The 18,645-nt window shown below is 44.7% G+C and overlaps 1 long non-coding RNA gene across 3 annotated transcripts in view; it reads left to right on the top strand.

The window, feature by feature from the left end:
- LOC148123945 (uncharacterized) overlaps positions 1 to 18,645 on the top strand; it is a 100,795-nt gene that overhangs the window by 39,911 nt on the left and 42,239 nt on the right. For 2 of the 3 annotated variants that reach the window (XR_015739927.1, XR_015739928.1), the window contains exon 3: positions 11,102 to 11,259. The exons of the other annotated variant lie outside the window; for it this stretch is intronic. This is a non-coding gene — a long non-coding RNA (uncharacterized LOC148123945). The remainder of the gene's footprint in view (positions 1 to 11,101; positions 11,260 to 18,645) is intronic. 3 annotated transcript variants of the gene reach the window in all.

The raw sequence follows: 18,645 nt of genomic DNA on the forward strand, positions 1-18,645 counted from the left end.
ACATTTAAAAATTATACCCTTTGCTTGAGGGCCCTGACCTATAAAACCACATTAATAAAATATCCTGCCATATTATTATTATTATTATTATTATTATTATTATTATTATTATTATTATTATTATTATTATTATTCTACACAAAAATGACAGTGTACACAGCAAATGAGATAACTATGCTAGCTTTCGTGTCACAAATCACTAGTCAAACACTTCCCAAAGGTTTAGGACTGCGTGATGTATCGGCAGATTATACGAGCATATCTCAGTAAGGTGGCCTTCTGCAGCTGACCAATGGTGATTTTGTCAGTGCCAATTGTTTTTAAGTGCTTGCACCCAGCACCCAGTGTGCCGAATAGCACTGGAACCACCTGCACTGCCAAAAATCTGGTGATTTTTTTCAAGTTGTTTCTCGTTGATTCTGCTGTCACCAAACCATACTGTTATGTATTAACATACTTACCTGCAATTGGTTGGTCCGTGGCGGTGGGAAATTTGAAGAGCCATCACTGGCCACAGCCGCGAGCAACCTGACTGTAAAAGGGCTGCCACGGTTTCTCCGGCGCTCAATCCTAGAAGGAAGTAAAGATGACTGATGATCATGCTGGTGTCCTGAGTCTCATTCCCACAATTTAACACTGGCAACAAGGTTGGGATACTGGGACAAAGGGAACCAGCAAGCACGTGGTGACCGACGAACACCGGCAATGCATCAAGATGAATGGCCAGAAACAACACACTACCCACACCGTTTGATCCAGCAACCAAAGACTGAGGATCGTACATCGACCGATTCCTCATGTTCCCCCAAGGGAGTGACCTCAATAATATACCCGAACACAGGAAGAGAGCTGTCGTCCTCACACATTGTGGTCCCGTGGTATTCAAGATGACCAAAGCATTAGTGGCACCCACTGACGTGAAAATGATGGCCTGGCCAGACCTGCACAGAACACTAAGGGCTTACTACACACCAACCATTTCCTGCCTCATCAAAAGACATGAATTTTATCAGCGTGACCAAAAAGAAGGCAAGAGTATCAGTTATTTCATTGCAACTCTGAGGGACATCACAGGAGCATGTGAATTCCTAAACACGGATGAAGCCATGAGAGACCGAGTGGTCCTGGGGCTGAGAGATCTTACATACAGGGTCGATTATTAACAAAACCCAAAATAACATTCAATGAAGCAATAGAAGAGGCTACTGCGGCAGAAGTAATGCAGAAATCATTGGCTGCCATGCAGAAAATGAACAAAGCGCCACTGGAAACCCCTAAAAACACCACCACAACCACCACAAGGACATCGAGTGCTCATCATAAGATGGTGAGGAAGAAAAGGGGGTAAATCAACTTGATTCGGACCAAGGCAGAAGGGACCAGAATGAAAAAGGAAGGAATTTTGTTGTGCCAGCTGCGAGGGGAACCATCCATGTTCCGAGTGTCATTTCCTAGATGCAATCTGCAAACATTGTGGATGGTGGAGACATATTGCTAGGGCATGCTGAGCAAGAAAAAACTACGGCCCTAGACAAAGATGGAACACCCCCCTGAGAGAGGGAGAAACAAACAGGGAGCTGTTGGAACCAAGACAACAGAAACAGGTGAGGGAAAGAGACTAGCAATGGAAGAGATGAAACACACCAGACGGTGACCATCGGACACTCCAACACAACAAACGCCAGGAAAGTATATGTCCAGGTCACCATAGAGGGCCAACCCTGTTGGATGGAAGTGGATTCCAGGTCATATTTATTAATGGTATCCTGGGACACTATAAAAAGACTGATACCAAACATAAACCGGGAAGGACTCGAAAGACAAACACTGACACTGAAAGACTACCAAGGAAACAAAATACCCATAGTGGGCACTGGACAATTCAAGGTAACATTCAAAAAATACACCAGAGTCCTCCCACTAACAATAGTCAACCAGAATTGGTCAAGCCTCCTGGGACTCGAATGGTTTGCACCATTAGGTATCGAAGTCACAGGCAAAAACAGCATCACAGAGACAGAATGGGAAGAGGACCTGATGGAAGAATTCTGAGATGTGTTCGATGGAGAACTGGGCAAGTACTGGGGGTCCCCAATTTCCTTTAATCTAAACCCACCCATAGCTCCTAAAAGGTTAAAGGCGAGGTGGGTTCCTTTCGTACTAAAACCAAAAATCGATGAGCAATTGGATAAACTCATCGCACAAAGGGTTTTAGAACCAATTAACCACGCACAGTGGGAAACTCCAATTGTTACACCAATTAAACCAGATGGGTCTATGCGCATCTGCAGGGACTACAAAGCAACCTTTAACCATATGCTCCAACAAAGCGCATACCCAGTCCCAGTGGTACAGAATCTATTACATTCCCTTAGGGGGAGAAATCTTCACGAAACTAGACCTTGCACAGCCCTACCAACAATTACCCATTGACCCCGAAACAGCAGAAGCCCAGACAATCATGACGCATAGGAGGGCATTCAAATGCAACATATTACAATTTGGCATTAGCGTCACCCCAGGGGTGTTCAAGAGCTTAATGGAACACCTATTGCAAGGGATAAAAGAGGTGGTACCATACTTTGATGATGTCCTAGTATCAGCCAAGGGCAAAGAACAATTGCGAGATCGCTGAAGGGAAGTCCTAAGTAAATTCAAGGAGGCAGGACTAAAAGTAAAAAAGGAGAAGTGCCAATTAGCTGCCAGCAAAGTTGAATTCCTAGGATATCTTATAGACAGTGAAGGAATCCACCCCACAGAAAATAAAGTCAGAGCAATCAAGGAAGACCCCAGACTCACAAATAAAACTGATCAACAAGTTTTCTTAGGACTCATTAACTTTTATAATATATTCCTACCACAGAAAGCAACCATTGTGGAACCAATACACAGGTTGCTTGACAAAAAAGCAACCTGGGCCTGGGGGCGATGGGAAGAAACAGCATTCTAGGAAATAAAAAATTTGATTATATCAGACCGCGTACTAATACAATACAGCGAAACACTCCCAATAACACTAACCTGTGATGCATCACCTTTCGGCGTCGGCGCTATACTTAGCCACATATTACCAGATGGGAAAGAAGCAACCATGGCATTCTATTCAAGGACTCTGTCAAAGCCGGAGCGGAACTACAGCCAACTAGACAAAGACGCATTGGCTGCTATCACCAGAATAAAGCAAATATATCCATGGAAGAACTTTCACACTAGTCACAGACCACAGGCCACTCCTGGGCATCATCACAGGAAACAAAGCTACACCTAACATACTGTCACCATGAATGATGCGGTGGTCGGAATTCTTGGCTGCCTACAATTACAAATTAACCTACCAACCCGGAAAGGACATAAATCATGCTGACACGCTTAGCTGTTGCCCTCTACCTGACATAGAAGCCGAGCCAGCACCAACCACATTGACCCTCCAAATAGAAACATTAGAAAACCTACCCATAACAGCAACGGACGTCATTAGGGAAACAACTAGAGACAAAATCCTGGCATGAATTTTAAATTGGGTAGGAAAAGGATGGCCAGAAACTGAGATCAATGAGACCGCCAAACCATTCTGGAATAGACAAACAGAACTCTCAATACTGAAGGGGTGCATACTATGGGGGGATCGGGTGGTCATATCGGTCATTTTAAGGAAATGCATACTAGAAATGTTACATGAGGGACACCAGGGTATTGTAAAAATGAAATCCCTGGCAAGGAGTTATGTATGGTGGCCAGGGATCGACAAGGAAATAGGGGACTGGGTAGCAACATGTAAACGCTGCCAGGAATCCAGGCCAACACCCCTCCCCAGCACCAAAACACAAATGGGAAACACCAAAGGGACCATGGTCAAGATTACACATTGATTTTGTGAGCCCAATCAAAAGGGCACACATTTCTAATAGTTGTAGACGCTTACTCCAAATGGCTAGAGGTAAGCATCATGCACTCCACCACAATGGAAGCCGTCATTAGACAGCCCAGGAAACTTTTTGTAACTCATGGATAGCCGGATTTAATTGTATCCAACAACAGGCCACAATTCATGGTAACAACATTTGAGGGATTTCTAGCTCAACATGGTATCCCATGCACTGACAGGGCACCCATCCATGAACAGATGGGCAGAATGCATGGTACGTTACACAAAGGAAACATTACAAAAGCTGGGGCCTGGGGATACACAAGAAAAGATAGAAAAGCTACTAAGCATACAGCACATGACACCCAGTGTCACAACAAATAAAAGCCCAGCAGAATTACTAATGGGGAGGAAACTAAGTCTAGACAGACTGCATCCCACATATAGCCCAGAAAAGCCAGCAGACTCCTCAAGTAATTGCTGCACATTTCAAATAGGGGACCTAGTATACGCAAAAAATCTTATGGGAGAACCATTGTGGATACCAACGAAGGTGACCCAGATAATTGGACCCTGTTTGCGGATGGGAGGAGCTGGAAGAGGCAGCTCAGATCTAGAGTTATGAACCAACCAACGGAAGAGGGGGGAGACCCTCAAACAAACAAAACAAACCCAGGGAAGAAGGGGGAGACCCCAGAAACATGACCATAGGGGAGGGGGATAGACCCCTGAAACAAAGAAAACACAACCAGAGAAGGGGGGACCCTCAAACAGACAAAACACAAGTAGAGAGGGAGGGGGAGACCCTCCACAAGCAAGAGAAACAACAGAACAAGCCCTGACAACTACACAACAACCACACTAGCATTAGTCCCGGTCAGGAAACGCAAACACGTACCTGAGACCAGGGAAGAAGGCAGGTCGGGGAGACAGAAACAGATGCAGAAGAAAAGTGAGAAAGCAGCCCCTGGCGGGAGCGGCCAAGCCAACTCAACCAGCCAGGAAATTCCTGGTGGGAGTGGCATGGGCGATCCAACCTTCCAGGAGGTTCCAAGAAGACAGATGGGAGGAACAATAGATCCGTCCGAACAGTCCAGAGGCCAAACTGCAACTGAGCTGCACAGGTCCAGTTGAACCCATAAAAGCCCCGCCTAACTACATGATTACATACAGTAGGCGAAGCTCAGATTGGTTGGACCGGACCAGGCGGGGAGGGGTGTTATGTATTAACACACTTACCTGCAATTGGTTGGTCCGTGGCAGCAGGAAATTTGAAGAGCCGTCACTGGGCACAGCCGCAAGCAGCCCGACTATAAAAGGGCTGCCGCAGTTTCTTCGGCGCTCAATCCTAGAAGGAAGTAAGGACAAATGATGATCATGCTGGTGTCCTGAGTCTCATTCCCGTGATCTAACACATTCACAGATGCAATAAGTTAAAATACTATATATGATGCAGCAGTAGAAAAAGAAACATGTTTTTCTTTTTAGAAAATGGAAATGGTGTCAAAATGAAGGACACCAAGAACAGAAACATCATGAAGAGAGGACTAGGAAGAAGAAAAAGCAGAAGGAAAAAAGAATAAAAAAAGAAATACCAGACTCCTATTTTAAGCTTGACAATTTAAATAATCTTTTTTTTTCTTCTGTTCAGTACTTATCAGAGACTACTTGACATGTCCCAGCAGTTTTCTTAGCAAGGTTTTTCATAAATGGTTTAAGATATGATCCTGAAGAAGGCTGTTGCATATTCCAAGGATAGCAAGGATAATTAATAAGCAAATATTGAAGTACGTAACACCACACAGCTCACTGGAAGGCAAAATTTAAAAAAGAAATAATCCCTCTTATTTTGGCCATGTTTCCTGGAGGAAGGAATTATGTTTTGAAGAATTAGTAATAAAAGGAAACCAGGCCACCAAAGAACATGGTGGTTGGACACCATCAAAGCCAGAGCATAGAACAATTCAAATAAGAAATGCAGGATAAGAGAAAATAGAGAAATCTGGCCATAGAATTGTCAAGAGTCAGGCAAAACTGAATGGATAATGTTGTCATCATCACTTTGGCATAAATGGATTCCTTCACTCCTCTCTCAAACCATTTATCTTCTTTCCCAAATGTGAACATTATTGTCCTCAAAAGAGTGTCCTTTTTCTTTTAGATGAAGGTATGCTGATGATTCTGGTCCTGTGGTGTTGTTTCTCCTGTGCTGGGTCATCCTCCTGTGTAAAGACTTCTCCAATGTAATGTTCTGAACACTCCTCACTGCTTCGGACTGCATACATTACATTATTCTTGTGTTTCTGTGTCCATCATAAAAAAAATAAGAAAAAAACATAATTAAGCAGCCTTTACACAAGAGGATGGCTCAGCACAGGAGAAACCACCACAGGACCAGAATCAGCAGTATACCTTCATTTAAAAGAAAAAAGGACACTCTTTTTCTGAGGACAATAATATTCACATTTGGGCAAAGAAAATAAATGGTTTGAGAAAAGAGTGAAGGAATCCATTTATGCAAAAGTGGAAGATCCTTCCTGCAATAGAGACAGCAGTCCCCAAAACAACTTGTCCCCCATTTTTTATGCTGCTCTATTATCAGTTCAAGAACACTTCATAGTTTTATCAGAGATTCCACATTTAATGACCCCTAAGAATTTTATGAGCTGGTACATTCCAATTACTTTCTGCCTACTCAAATTCCCTAACCAACTTGTTCAGATTGAAAAAGCTACTTGGATAAGAAGCCAAAACATTGCTGGTAAGTGTACCTTTTCATTAACTACTTTGAAACTGGCATTTTAAAGAAAAGTAGTTTCATACTGCTACTACTACTAGCTAGGTTCCTATTCTATTAGTCAAAGAAAATGGAAAGAATTTTTTTTTGTGATGCTGGAAGAAGTTGGACAACTGAAATCCACAATGATTTGGAAGTTCTTTGAGAAAAGTGACATCATGATTAAGCACATTGACCTACAGCCTGGCTTGTTTAGTTCTGGTTTATGTGTTGTGTTAGCTCAGCTATTGTAGTATATAAATGTTGCCTGTTACAATACTGTTGGAAGAAAAATCCATCTACTTCAGTTCCGAGCTGGGAGAAAGGCACTGGAAACAACATGGAGGCTGGAGGCTGATTGGAAAGAAAGGTTCTCTTTGTTGATGAAGCAAACTACCAACCATATGTGATTCTGAGCAGCTGACAAAATGGAATTTTATACCTTCTGGATTCCTATGGGGGTCATGTAGGGGTTATGTAGGGGCCATAGCTGGCTCTATAGGCAAAAGAGGAAATGCAAATCCTAGGTGTTTGTCTGAGCTAACTTTGTCAACCTTTTGTTTGTTGCTTATCTGAGTTTCTGTCTTGACCCAGTTTTTCTGAATGGATTACCAAATCTGCATTTCTAAAAACTGGCATTCTCAGTTTCTGCTTGGGGCAGGGAAACTGGGGCTGGTTTCTGCCTCCATTAAAAAAATATTTCTCCTTTAGGGGAAATATTTTATCCTGCCTTTTTAATACTTCCCAAAATATTTCATTCTTATAGGAATGGTGGGCTTTCTACAATACTATAGAAACATAGATAATTATGGTTTATTATGGGTCAATGTCCTTTGGGAATAGGACAGTATTTCTATTCACAATAATAATGAAATGATTGAAAATTGATTTTTTTTATAAGATGGTACCTCTCAATTGCATTGCTGTTGGCTTACGTGCCGTTCATTTTATTTGTTCAAATAACTAGGCTGTAGAATCTTTGAAAAAGCCCATGTTTTGATTTAAATACATTTCAAATACCTTGCTTTTATGCTTCTTCAAATCCCTCCCTCTTTTCAGGACTAATTGTTAATCTCAGCCATTTCTGTTAAAGAATTGTGTCCTTTTCTTTAAGCTCCAAGCATAAGGCATTTCAGGATCCTTTCTCTGTTCCTGGAATTTTTTTCTTCTTTGTTCCATGATTTTCAATTAGTGTAATAACTGCTTTCTTCACACGTTTTATTTAGTAATATTTCAAAGACTAGATCACCTCCATAGTCTATAATTATGCAAACTTAGTTTGACATCATTTCTCCGAATGAATTGCTATTTCTTGAAGCCAGGTGCTTCAAAAATGAAAATACTGAACAATGAATTTAAAATTTTAGTTTGTAAAACCTAAGCTATATAACTTAGAATGGATCACTGGAAAACAGTTTTCCCATTTAAAGTGTTATAAATAGTTGAAAATTTGAGCAAGACAGTTTCAAGTCTCATTCTTCAATGAGAATTCCTTTCAGGTAACCCTATATAGATTCAGTTTTGTTCATTTATATGTAATCATCAAACAAATTTAACAAAAGAACTGCATCTCTATAAAATAGCCCTTTAGTATAAGTGCAGTGGTGTTAGAAATTTAGCAAATAGTTTGTTCAGATGACACTGAAAAATAGAGGAACTCTAAAATGCCATGTAGTACTATAAAATAGCCATGGAGTCTTGCATCATAAATCCGAGGATCCTTCCTTCTCAGAAGTTTTCTACTCATGCACTGAAGTGACTTCTTATTCATTACCACCCCCTTTCAAGAGGCTACTGCATTGATTTGTTGGGCTCTCTTGGTACTCTGTGAACTTGCTTGTTCTCCTTTATGTGGTTATGAGAGTCCAGTCCAAGGGTTAACTCTGTCTCCTCGCTGATTGGACAGAGTCTGTCAAAGCTGCTTTAGCTCCGCCTCTGTTGCCGGCTTTCCCCAGCTTTCAACTCAGTCCCTCAGCCAGGATAGATGTGTTGTTTTGCTTCTCTTACTTTCAATTTCGTTGTGAGTGAGTTTTGTGGAAATTGACAGCTAAGGTGGTCAGTGTTGCAGACTGATGGCTAGAGCTGTAGATGCCCCAGCCATTCTCAGGTTTTGGCCCCAGGAGCACAGGCTGTGGCTGTGTAGTAGTGATGAGCCTGCATTGAGGGGAGGAATCAGCCCACAGAATAGCTGATTGGCTGTGCTCTTTATGTTAGTGCCAGTGCTAGGGGGAGATGACCCAGCGCTGAGTAGGGGATTGAGCGACATGACTTCAGTCAGCCTCCAAGGACCTGGCCCTCGTTGATCAGGTTCTGAAGAGCCTCTTTGGCCGTGAAGTGCTCAGCACAAGCCCGCCCAAGGCCTGAATGACAGGATCTGGTAGGGCGTGGTCACAGCCCTAGCTACAGGCCCTGCAAGGCCTGAAACCAGTCGATGGACTGTTAAGGACAAATCATCAAGCAGGGTGCCTGGGGCCTGGGGGGCTGCAATCCATTCCAGAATCTATCTTCTCCTCCTTTGCCACAGGTATCCATATCCTTCAGGTTATAATGGTGGATGCCCAGTCTTCAAGCAAGTTCCCAAGGGAGGGCAGCCATAGCCCCTCAAGTTCCAAAGGAACATTTAGGAACAGAATGTCTAAAAAGGCTCCAGCCTCCAAAAAGTCCTCTAAAATAGAGGCAAAGGATGCCATGTGGCACCAGAAGGCACTAGAAAGGCAGCTTGAAAAAAAATCAGAAAGCTGCAGGTGGGTGGAGTAAAAAGTCTCCTCCTATGAGTGATTCAACTTCAGCTCACCAGGCCAGTGGCCTACAGCAGAGGCAGGGCCTGTTCCTCAGAGTAGGCCTCATGCTCGGGCCTAGTCCCCAGATGATGCTGAGGACCCTGCAGAATTACAGTTGACTACTGTGGGCAGTCACTCCAAACAGTTCTGGAGAGTGTTCAGGAGGGTGACTTCCTCATATCAATCGACCTGACTGAGGCCTATAGTACCTTCATATCTGATTTGTCAATTACACCTGTGCTTCCTTCATATCTGCTACTCTGGTCAACATTACCAGTACAGGGTCCTGCCCTTTGGGCTGTCATCAGCCCTCAGGTCTTTACAAAGGTGTTGGCAGCAGCAGCATATTTACATGCCATTCCAGTATGTCTGCAGTGTTACTTGGATGACTTTTTAATCCAGTCATCCTTGGAGAGCATGGCCCAGAAGGACCTACAGACTATGGTCTTGGACTTATGGCCCATGGGTTCTCTATTAACACCAAGAAAAGTCATTTCTCCCCCCTCATTTGTTTACTTTATCAGGGGGCTATGATTGATACTGTCTCGTGTAAACTTTTTCTCTCCCAGGATTGGTGAGCAAGTTTGCAGGCTCTGGCAAGCAGGATCCAAAGAGAAGGGACCATCTCATCACCCCAGGGATGCAGGGGACCAATGCCCTACGGAGCAGGTGGCCTCCAGGCCTCATATACACTTTTTCTCTCCTTCCACTGTTGCCAGCAGAGGTCCAGAAGGTTTTGGAGGAGAGAGTGGAGGTCATCTTGCTTGCGCCATATTGGCCCCGCTGTCCCTGGTTTGTGGACCTGGTGAATTTGTCCATTGCTGCATTTGGAGAATTCTGGAAGACAGGATCTCACTATACCAGGGAACCCTGGTTCATTCAAAGCCACAGTGACGCTTAAGCGGGGCTCTGTGAGGAGGGATGATCTTTCAGATAGAGTGATCCTAACTATTCAGGCGGCTAGGAGACCTTCCACAAATTGTATTTATAATGCAAACTGGAAGGCTTTTTGCCAATGATGCTTTAAGTCAGGACTAATTCCTACAGCTGTATCTATTACAAAAATATCCTGGAGGAGTTCCTTCCTCCAGGATGGCCTTGACTAAGGCCTTTCAGCTAATACTCTTCACAGGCAAATAGTGGCCTTGTCTTCAGTTCTGCTTTATGAGGTCAGGTTCCCTAATGCACAATCTCACAATCGACAGATTCCTTAAGGATGCATCCAATCTAAGGCCTCCAGTAGTACACAGGCTCCCTACATGGGACCTTCCAAGGTATTACAGTCTCTTACTCAGGCTCCCTTTGAGCCACTGAGATCTGTTACTCTACATTTGCTGTCTATCGGTGGCATTCCTTGTATTGCTTCCTGGTAGCGATAACATCAGCCAGAAGGGTTTTGGAACTGGCAGCTCTGTCAGTTCAGGAAGACCTGTGTATTTTTCACCCGGATAAGGTAGTCCTGAAAGTGGATCTGACCTATGTACCTAAGATCAATTCGGGGTTTGATAGAGCTCAGGAACCTACCCTGCCTGATTTCTGACCCAACCCTGGGTCAAGCCTTGGAATGAGTGTGGCACACACTTGATGTTCGTCAGGCTTTGAAGTTCTACATTTGACGGACTGCTGCCTTTTGTAGAACAGAGGGGGTGATGAGTTTTTCTTCTTGTTCCATCTACATAGGCATGTCCAGTCTGTCATGTGTCTTTGCTGAAAGCTAGGGAAAGCTGGCAACAGAGGCATTCACTGACGCAGCTTTGACAGACTCAGTCCAATCAGCGACAAGGCGGAGTTCACTCTTTGCTGGACTCTCTCATCACAAAAAGAGAAGAATGTATCAAGTAAGACCAATATTCCTTTTCTTGTAGTCAAGTTATTACCAAACTAAATAACATAATCAATGTAAGGGTGGGTAGAATGTGCTGGCTGTGCATATGCAGATCATTAGTATGATTGTTCATTAATGCTGGTTTGAAGTCATGATGTTAGTAAAAGTGACTTATGACCCAGCCTCAAGGTTATAAGTTTTATACCATCCCTGAAATCCCATGATTACAATTTGGGTGCTTGGCAACTGGCTAACATTTACAATGGTAGCAGCATTTTGTGGCCACATAATCATGATTTATGATCTTCCCAACTGACTTCCAACAAGCAAAGTCAACTGGAGAAAATGAATTTACTTAACAACTTCATGATTAACAATCATGTGATTCACTTAATAACTGAGGTAAAATTGGGTTCAGTCATGTGATAACCCATTTGATACCACATCCTTAGCAACCAAAATTCAAATCCTAACCATGGTCATAAATTGAGGATTACCTGCAGTAGTTTCCTCAGCCAGGTGGTGGGGATAGGGGTCCCTGACTGTTTATTTAGGACTTCTTTATGGGGTTGTGGGGGGGAGAAAGCAATACTTCAAACAAAAAAAAAACATCAAGGATGCTGCTGCATGATACTACCTACCTTGGTTATAGAATGTTTACAAGGAAAATCAAGCAACAAACATCCCACAATTTAACCCTGAATTATACATTTTTTCTATTAAAGTGAATTGCTTTGCATTTGTAAAATGCATGTTGCAATTTTATATTGCAACAAGCATTTTGCACAGTAAAAATTTTTATGATAAAAAGACTGTAATCATTTAAATAGAAATACATTACACATAATTAAGAATGACTTACAATGCAGTTCTTTCCAGCGTTAACATGTGAAAGCCTATGCTGAATTGGTTAATCCCAGGGGTGGGATTCTACTGGTTCTGTCCAGCTCTGTAGAACCGGTAGCTCTGAAGAGCAGCAGACATAGAACCGGTTCTATGTCTGCTGCTGTTTTGGCCTGCCTGCCCACCTGCCTGGGCTCTTACCTGATCTTTATTTCCTGCTTTTTCAACCTCAGCTGCTTTGCACAGCACAGCTGTGATTGAAAAAGCAGGAAAAAGCGCTTTTTCAAATGCTGCGCACCTGTGTGCAGTGCTGCTCAGCTGTCCAGGCTGCAAGCTGACGACGTTTCACACACGTGTGCAGCAAAACATAAATCAATGAACCGGTAGTTACACCGGTTGGATCCCATCCCTGATTAGTCCTCCTAATAAAGGATACTTTCTCAATCGAGCTGCTCTGAGCATCCAGAGAGTGGGAGGTGCTCTAGTCTTCACCAATTGCAGGCTGAGCTATAATTGAGGAACGTTCCTCCCACCACGTGGCTTCTCCATGAGTTCCCCAGTTTTTAGCTCAGCCTCGCAAGAGACAGGCAGCTATAGATCATTCTCCTTGGCTGCTTCAGGATTATTGTTTCATTTTCAGGTTTGATCGTTTCATTTTGCCTTCTTTCCTTGGTACCTGCGCTTTTGAGTTTTAGTTGTGTGTAAAGGAGCAAAGTTTTGCCCCTCAGGGGGGAGATAGAGGGGTTTTAGAGCCTTTGCTCCCCCCACCCCCCCTTCCCTCTCTCCTGCCTTTTCAAGCCGTTCCTGCTTTTAAGCAGCGGCTTGCGATCGTGCTCTCCTAGCGCGCGTTGTGTCTTCCCCCCACAAAGGCCTTTTCCTAGCCCTCGTTTGTTCAGCTCAATCCTTTTGGCTGACTGCCTTTTTCTTAGGGCTATTCCATCTCCTTTTTCCAAAAATAAAAATAAATAAATAAAAAATAATATATATATATATATATATGTATGTATGTATGTATGTTGTGGCTCTGGGCTTGGATTCAGCTCCTGTGACTGATATGAGTTCAAGTGAGGAGGTCATGGCAGAAAAATATGAGCCGGCATGGCTCAGTGATTGGACTGCTAACCAGGATGAGGAGATGGACGTGACAAAGGACGACAGACCTGTTGTATTAGAATTGTCAGGACCTTTGACCTCCTCTGGTTCCTTATCTGATCAACAGCCGGGAACGGCTGACAGGGAAGTTTTGAGAGAGTCTTCTAGTGGAGATGAGAACTTGGAAAATTTGTGGTTAAATGTAAAAAACAGAAGACGGTTGAGAAGGCAAAATCAGCTGGGGCGAATGAGTAGAGCGAGTCAGTAAATTAGCACTTTGCCTCAATGAGTATAAAAGGACACAGCTGGGCTGGTACAATTTGCCAGGAACAAAGTGACTTATTTGAGTGAGGACGTTACAGCAAAAAGCTCTGAGACTAGAGATTTATTGCCAGGACTGGTTTGCCGGACAGAGTAAAGATTTATGCTGTGGATTGAGATTCCTGCCAGCCGTTATCTTGTAAGACTTCTTTGTTTGATTTAATTTGAAACAGCTGCTTTCTGTTTTGTTCGTTGGAATTTTGAAGGGGAGTCATAACATTATTGTTCCTGGCCACAAACAAACCATCTTTAAAGCAAGATGGATTCAAATCAACTGCAGCGTTTGGTAGAGCAGCAACAACAACAAATTAATCAGCTACTGCAAAGCAATGTGACGCTTCAGAATCAGGTAACCCAATTGCTGAATTATGTTTCCAGCTTACCAAGCCCTGCTGCTGTTCCCCCTGCCCCTCCTGTGAGGAAAAGCTCAGTATCCATACCGGAGAAATTTTCTGGGCAAATAAACAGGTTCCCGGCATTTATGGGTCAATGCCAATTGTTTATCTCTCTGAGGCCTGAAGACTTCCCAACCGACCGGTCTAAAGTAGGATTTATGATCAGTTTATTAACTGGGCAGGCTGCTAATTGGGCTACTCCCTTGTTAGTTCAAGATAGCCCATTGTTGAACAATTTCCAGGGTTTTCTCCAACAAATGAGAGTAATGTTTGAGAACCCAATTAAGATACAAACTGTGGACAGACGGTTACGGGACATTAATCAGGGGAAACGTTCCCTGAGGAATACGTTGCAGAATTTCGTTTGCTGTGTATGGACTCTAACTGGAACGAACCGGCTCATATGGCTGCATTCCAGGAAGGCTTGTCTGATGCCATCAAAGATGAGCTGGTCCATGCAGAGCAGGCTTTAACTTTGGATGCATTAATAGTTCAGTGCTTACAAATTGAAGCTCATTTACAGCAACGTGGACGCAAACGGCTCGTTATGGAACCATCTTCGTTCTCGCACAACCCATGCCACCGAGAGTTTTCCAACCCACGGTTAATGCTGAGGAGCTGATGGAGTTAGGTGCACTCCGCCCTCACTTAACGGTGCAAGAACGTTCGAGAAGGTTCCAGGAAGGCTTGTGCCTTTATTGCGGGGTCCGGGACATTTTGCAAATTCCTGCACTCAGAGAAGGACTCGCAGACCTGTGCCTGAAACCACTTCTGGCCCGTCGGGAAGCGGGTAGGCCCGACCTCAGGGAAACCCTAGGTCGGGCACATCCTCCACCCCATCCCAAATTGCCAAAGTAAATCCTGGTCCTCCTCGGCATTTACTTTTGGACACTTGTATCTTCTTACAGTCCCAGAAGGAAGGAATTCCTGCCGTTGCGCTGATGGATTCAGGGGCTACAACCAGCTTTATGGACTGTGCTTTTGTTAAACATTTTGGAATTCCTTTGATTCCTGTGAATCCACCCATTAAGGCGGAAACCGTAGATGGGCGTGAACTCAAGTTGGGACCCATTCGCTGCGCTACTCAGCCAGTGCGTATGCTTATAGGGGATCATGAGGAGGCGATAAGTTTTTATGTCACCTCGAACCTCCATCTCCCTTTGGTGCTCGGAATGTACTGGTTGCGTTTGCACGATCCGTTGGTGGCTTGGTCGCAGAACGCCATTTCTTTTCCAAGCCTACAATGTGTGGACCTGAGGCATGTTTGCGCTGGCCAAGATATCGCCGCTCCTGCTGTCTCAATTCCTTCGGAGCTGTCGGACTTCTCCGATGTTTTCAGCGAACAGGAGGCAGACGGATTACCCCCACATCGTGCTTATGATTGTCCCGTGGACCTGATACCGGATGCTCCATTGCCAAAGGGGAGATTATACTCCATGTCGGAGCCCGAGTTGGTTGCACTCCGAGAGTTTTTGGATAAAAACTTAGCTCGGGGATTTATTTGACCCTCGTCATCCCCTCTTTCGGCTCCCGTTCTTTTTGTTAAGAAGAAGTCGGGAGAACTGCATCTCTGCTGTGATTATAGACGACTAAACTCTATCACCGTGAGGAATAGCTATCCCTTACCGCTCATTCCGGAATTGATGGAGTGGTTGCGGGAGGCTACTATCTTCACTAAACTCGATCTGCGTGGGGCCTACAACCTGGTTCGGATGCGCAAGGGGGATGAGTGGAAGATGGCGTTTGGCACTCGTTATGGTCATTTCGAGTACACCATCATGCCATTTGGTCTAACCAATGCTCCCGCTGTATTCCAGCATTTGATGAATGACATTTTTCGGGACATGCTGGATCGGTTTGTCGTGGTGTATCTAGATGATATTTTAATCTACTCTCAGTCCAGGGATCACCACCTTCATCAGGTCCGTCAAGTGCTGCAGCGTCTTTGGGAGCATAAGCTCTATGCGAAACTGGAGAAGTGTTTCTTTTTTCAGTCGTCGATAGAGTTTTTAGGGCACATCATTTCTCCCGAGGGCATTGCTATGGACCCTAAAAAGGTTGAGGCATTGTGTAGTTGGGAAGCCCCTCGTCGAGTCAAGGACGTCCAACGTCTTTTGGGATTCGCCAACTACTATTGGACTTTTATCCCGGACTTTGCTAAAGTAATGGACCCTATAACTCAGCTCCTCCATAAGAAGGTCCCGTTTGTGTGGGGGCCTCCACAACAACAGGCTTTTGAAACTTTAAAAAAAGTGTTTGTGGCCGAGCCAATATTGAGGCATCCTGATCCGAATCGTACATTTGTGGTCGAGAGAGATGCCTCTAATGTCGCTATCGGAGCGGTACTGTTACAAGCTTCGAAGGATGGTGCGCCTTTTTTCCCATGCGCATACTATTCTAGGAAGCTCACAGCTTCAGAGCGCAACTACACCATCTGGGAAAAGGAGTTGTTGGCCATTAAGGCTGCTTTTGAGACCTGGAGACATCATTTAGAGGGGGCTTGGCACAAGGTAGAGGTTCGGAAAGATCACCGAAAGTTGGAACATTTGACCACAGCTAAGAAATTGAACCAACGCCAGATTCAGTGGTCGTTGTTTTTTGCCAGGTTCAATTTCTCCGTTACTTATGTTCCGAGTGGACAGAATCAGAGGGCAGATGCGTTGTCTCGGAAGCCCGAGTATATCATTCCCAAGGATCCTCTTCCTCTACAAACGGTGTTACCACCAGAATCCTTGTCCGTACTGCAAGATCCAGTAGACTTGTGGGCTCGCATACGAGAGGCGAAACGATTGGATGCGTGGACGCAGCAGAGACGGGGGGACATTGGACCTGATTCTCCATGGTCCATTGAAGAGGGCTTGCTCTGACATCGGGGTTTATTATACGTACCTACCAGGTCATTGAGAGCTCTCATCATGACACAATGTCATGATAACCCCGCTGCTGGCCATTTTGGATTTTATAAAACCTTGCATTTGGTCACCCAGACTTTTTGGTGGCCTCGGGTTCGTCACAATGTGTTCTCTTACGTCGCTTCTTGCATCCAGTGTAGGCAAGCGAAAGCGGCGTCGGGTGTGCCCCCTGGACTCCTCCAACCATTGCCGACTCCGGGCAGACCATGGGGAGCGATCTCCATGGACTTTCTCACGCATTTACCATCCTCGTCGGGCTTCACGACAGTGCTTGTGGTAGTTGATATGCTGACTAAAATGGCTCATTTCATTCCCTGTCGGAGATTACCTTCTCCCGCACTACGGCTCAGCTATTTTTACAGCATACCTTTTGTCTGCATGGACTGCCAGATAGAGTGGTTTCTGATCGTGGGGTTCAGTTTACTGCGCAGTTTTGGAAACAGTTAATGGCAGTGCTACAAGTTCAGGTGTGCTTAGCGTCAGCGCACCATCTGGAAACTGATGGCGGGACTGAGAAGGTGATTGGCATTCTTACCCAATATTTGAGGTGTTTTGTTAATCAGTGACAAAGCGATTGGGTGAAATACCTCCCATTGGCAGAATTCGCTTTTAATAACTCGCAGCACACCTCCACTCGGGTAACGCCATTTTTCGCGAATGTAGGTTATCATCCATGCTTCTTCCCATTAACTTGGATGGATTCACCGGTTCCTGAGACACAAGATTTTCTGGAGGAACTACAAGCGGTCCACCATTTAGTAAGGCAACAACTTCAACGAGCGAAAGAGGTTTGTGGACCGGTCACGTCGAGCACTGCCTCCATTAGCTGTGGGTGACAAGGTGTGGTTGTCCACAAAACACCTTTGGATCGATCACCCAATTAGGAAATTGGACCATTGTTTCATCGGTCCATTCCCGATTGAGGCGGTTATCAACCCTGTGGCATACCGGCTCACCTTACCGCGCTCCATGCGTATTCACCCTGTATTCCATCGCTGTCTTTTGGTTCCTGACTCCCCGGACTGTCCTCTGCATGCTCCAGCTGGTACGACTTCCCCATCGACGCCCTGTGAGGAGGCGGAGGTTGATGACACGGTGGTCAGCGTTACTGATTTGCGTTGGCTCAAGGGTCGTTTCCAGTATTTAGTCGGGAGGAGAGTGGATGACTCGGAAATTTGCTCATGGACAGATGCGTCTGCAGTTCATGCTCCAGACATCATTCGGGACTTTCATGAACGTTTCCCTTCGAAACCGCATCCGGATCGTCAGACCCAAGGGAAGGGCCCTGTGGTGAGGGATAGTGTTGTGGCTCCGGGCTTGGATTCAGCTCCTGTGACTGATATGAGTTCAAGTGAGGAGGTCATGGCAGAAAAATATGAGCCGGCATGGCTCAGTGATTGGACTGGTAACCAGGATGAGGAGATGGATGTGACAAAGGACGACAGACCTGATGTATTGGAATTGTCAGGACCTTTGACCTCCTCTGGTTCCTTATCTGATCAACAGCCGGGAACGGCTGACAGGGAAGTTTTGAGAGAGTCTTCTAGTGGAGATGAGAATTTGGAAAATTTGTGGCTAAATGTAAAAAACAGAAGACGGTTGAGAAGGCAAAATCAGCTGGAGCGAATGAGGAGAGCGAGTCAGTAAATTAGCACTTTGCCTCAATGAGTATAAAAGGACACAGCTGGGCTGGTACAATTTGCCAGGAACAAAGTGACTTATTTGAGTGAGGACGTTACAGCAAGAAGCTCTGAGACTAGAGATTTATTGCCAGGACTGGTTTGCCGGACAGAGTAAAGATTTATGCTGTGGATTGAGATTCCTGCCAGCCGTTAT

The sequence above is a fragment of the Pseudonaja textilis genome, chromosome Z (genome assembly GCF_049901715.1).
Source record: "Pseudonaja textilis isolate UNSWEBS1 chromosome Z, rPseTex1.2, whole genome shotgun sequence".
Classification (NCBI taxonomy): domain Eukaryota; kingdom Metazoa; phylum Chordata; class Lepidosauria; order Squamata; family Elapidae; genus Pseudonaja; species Pseudonaja textilis.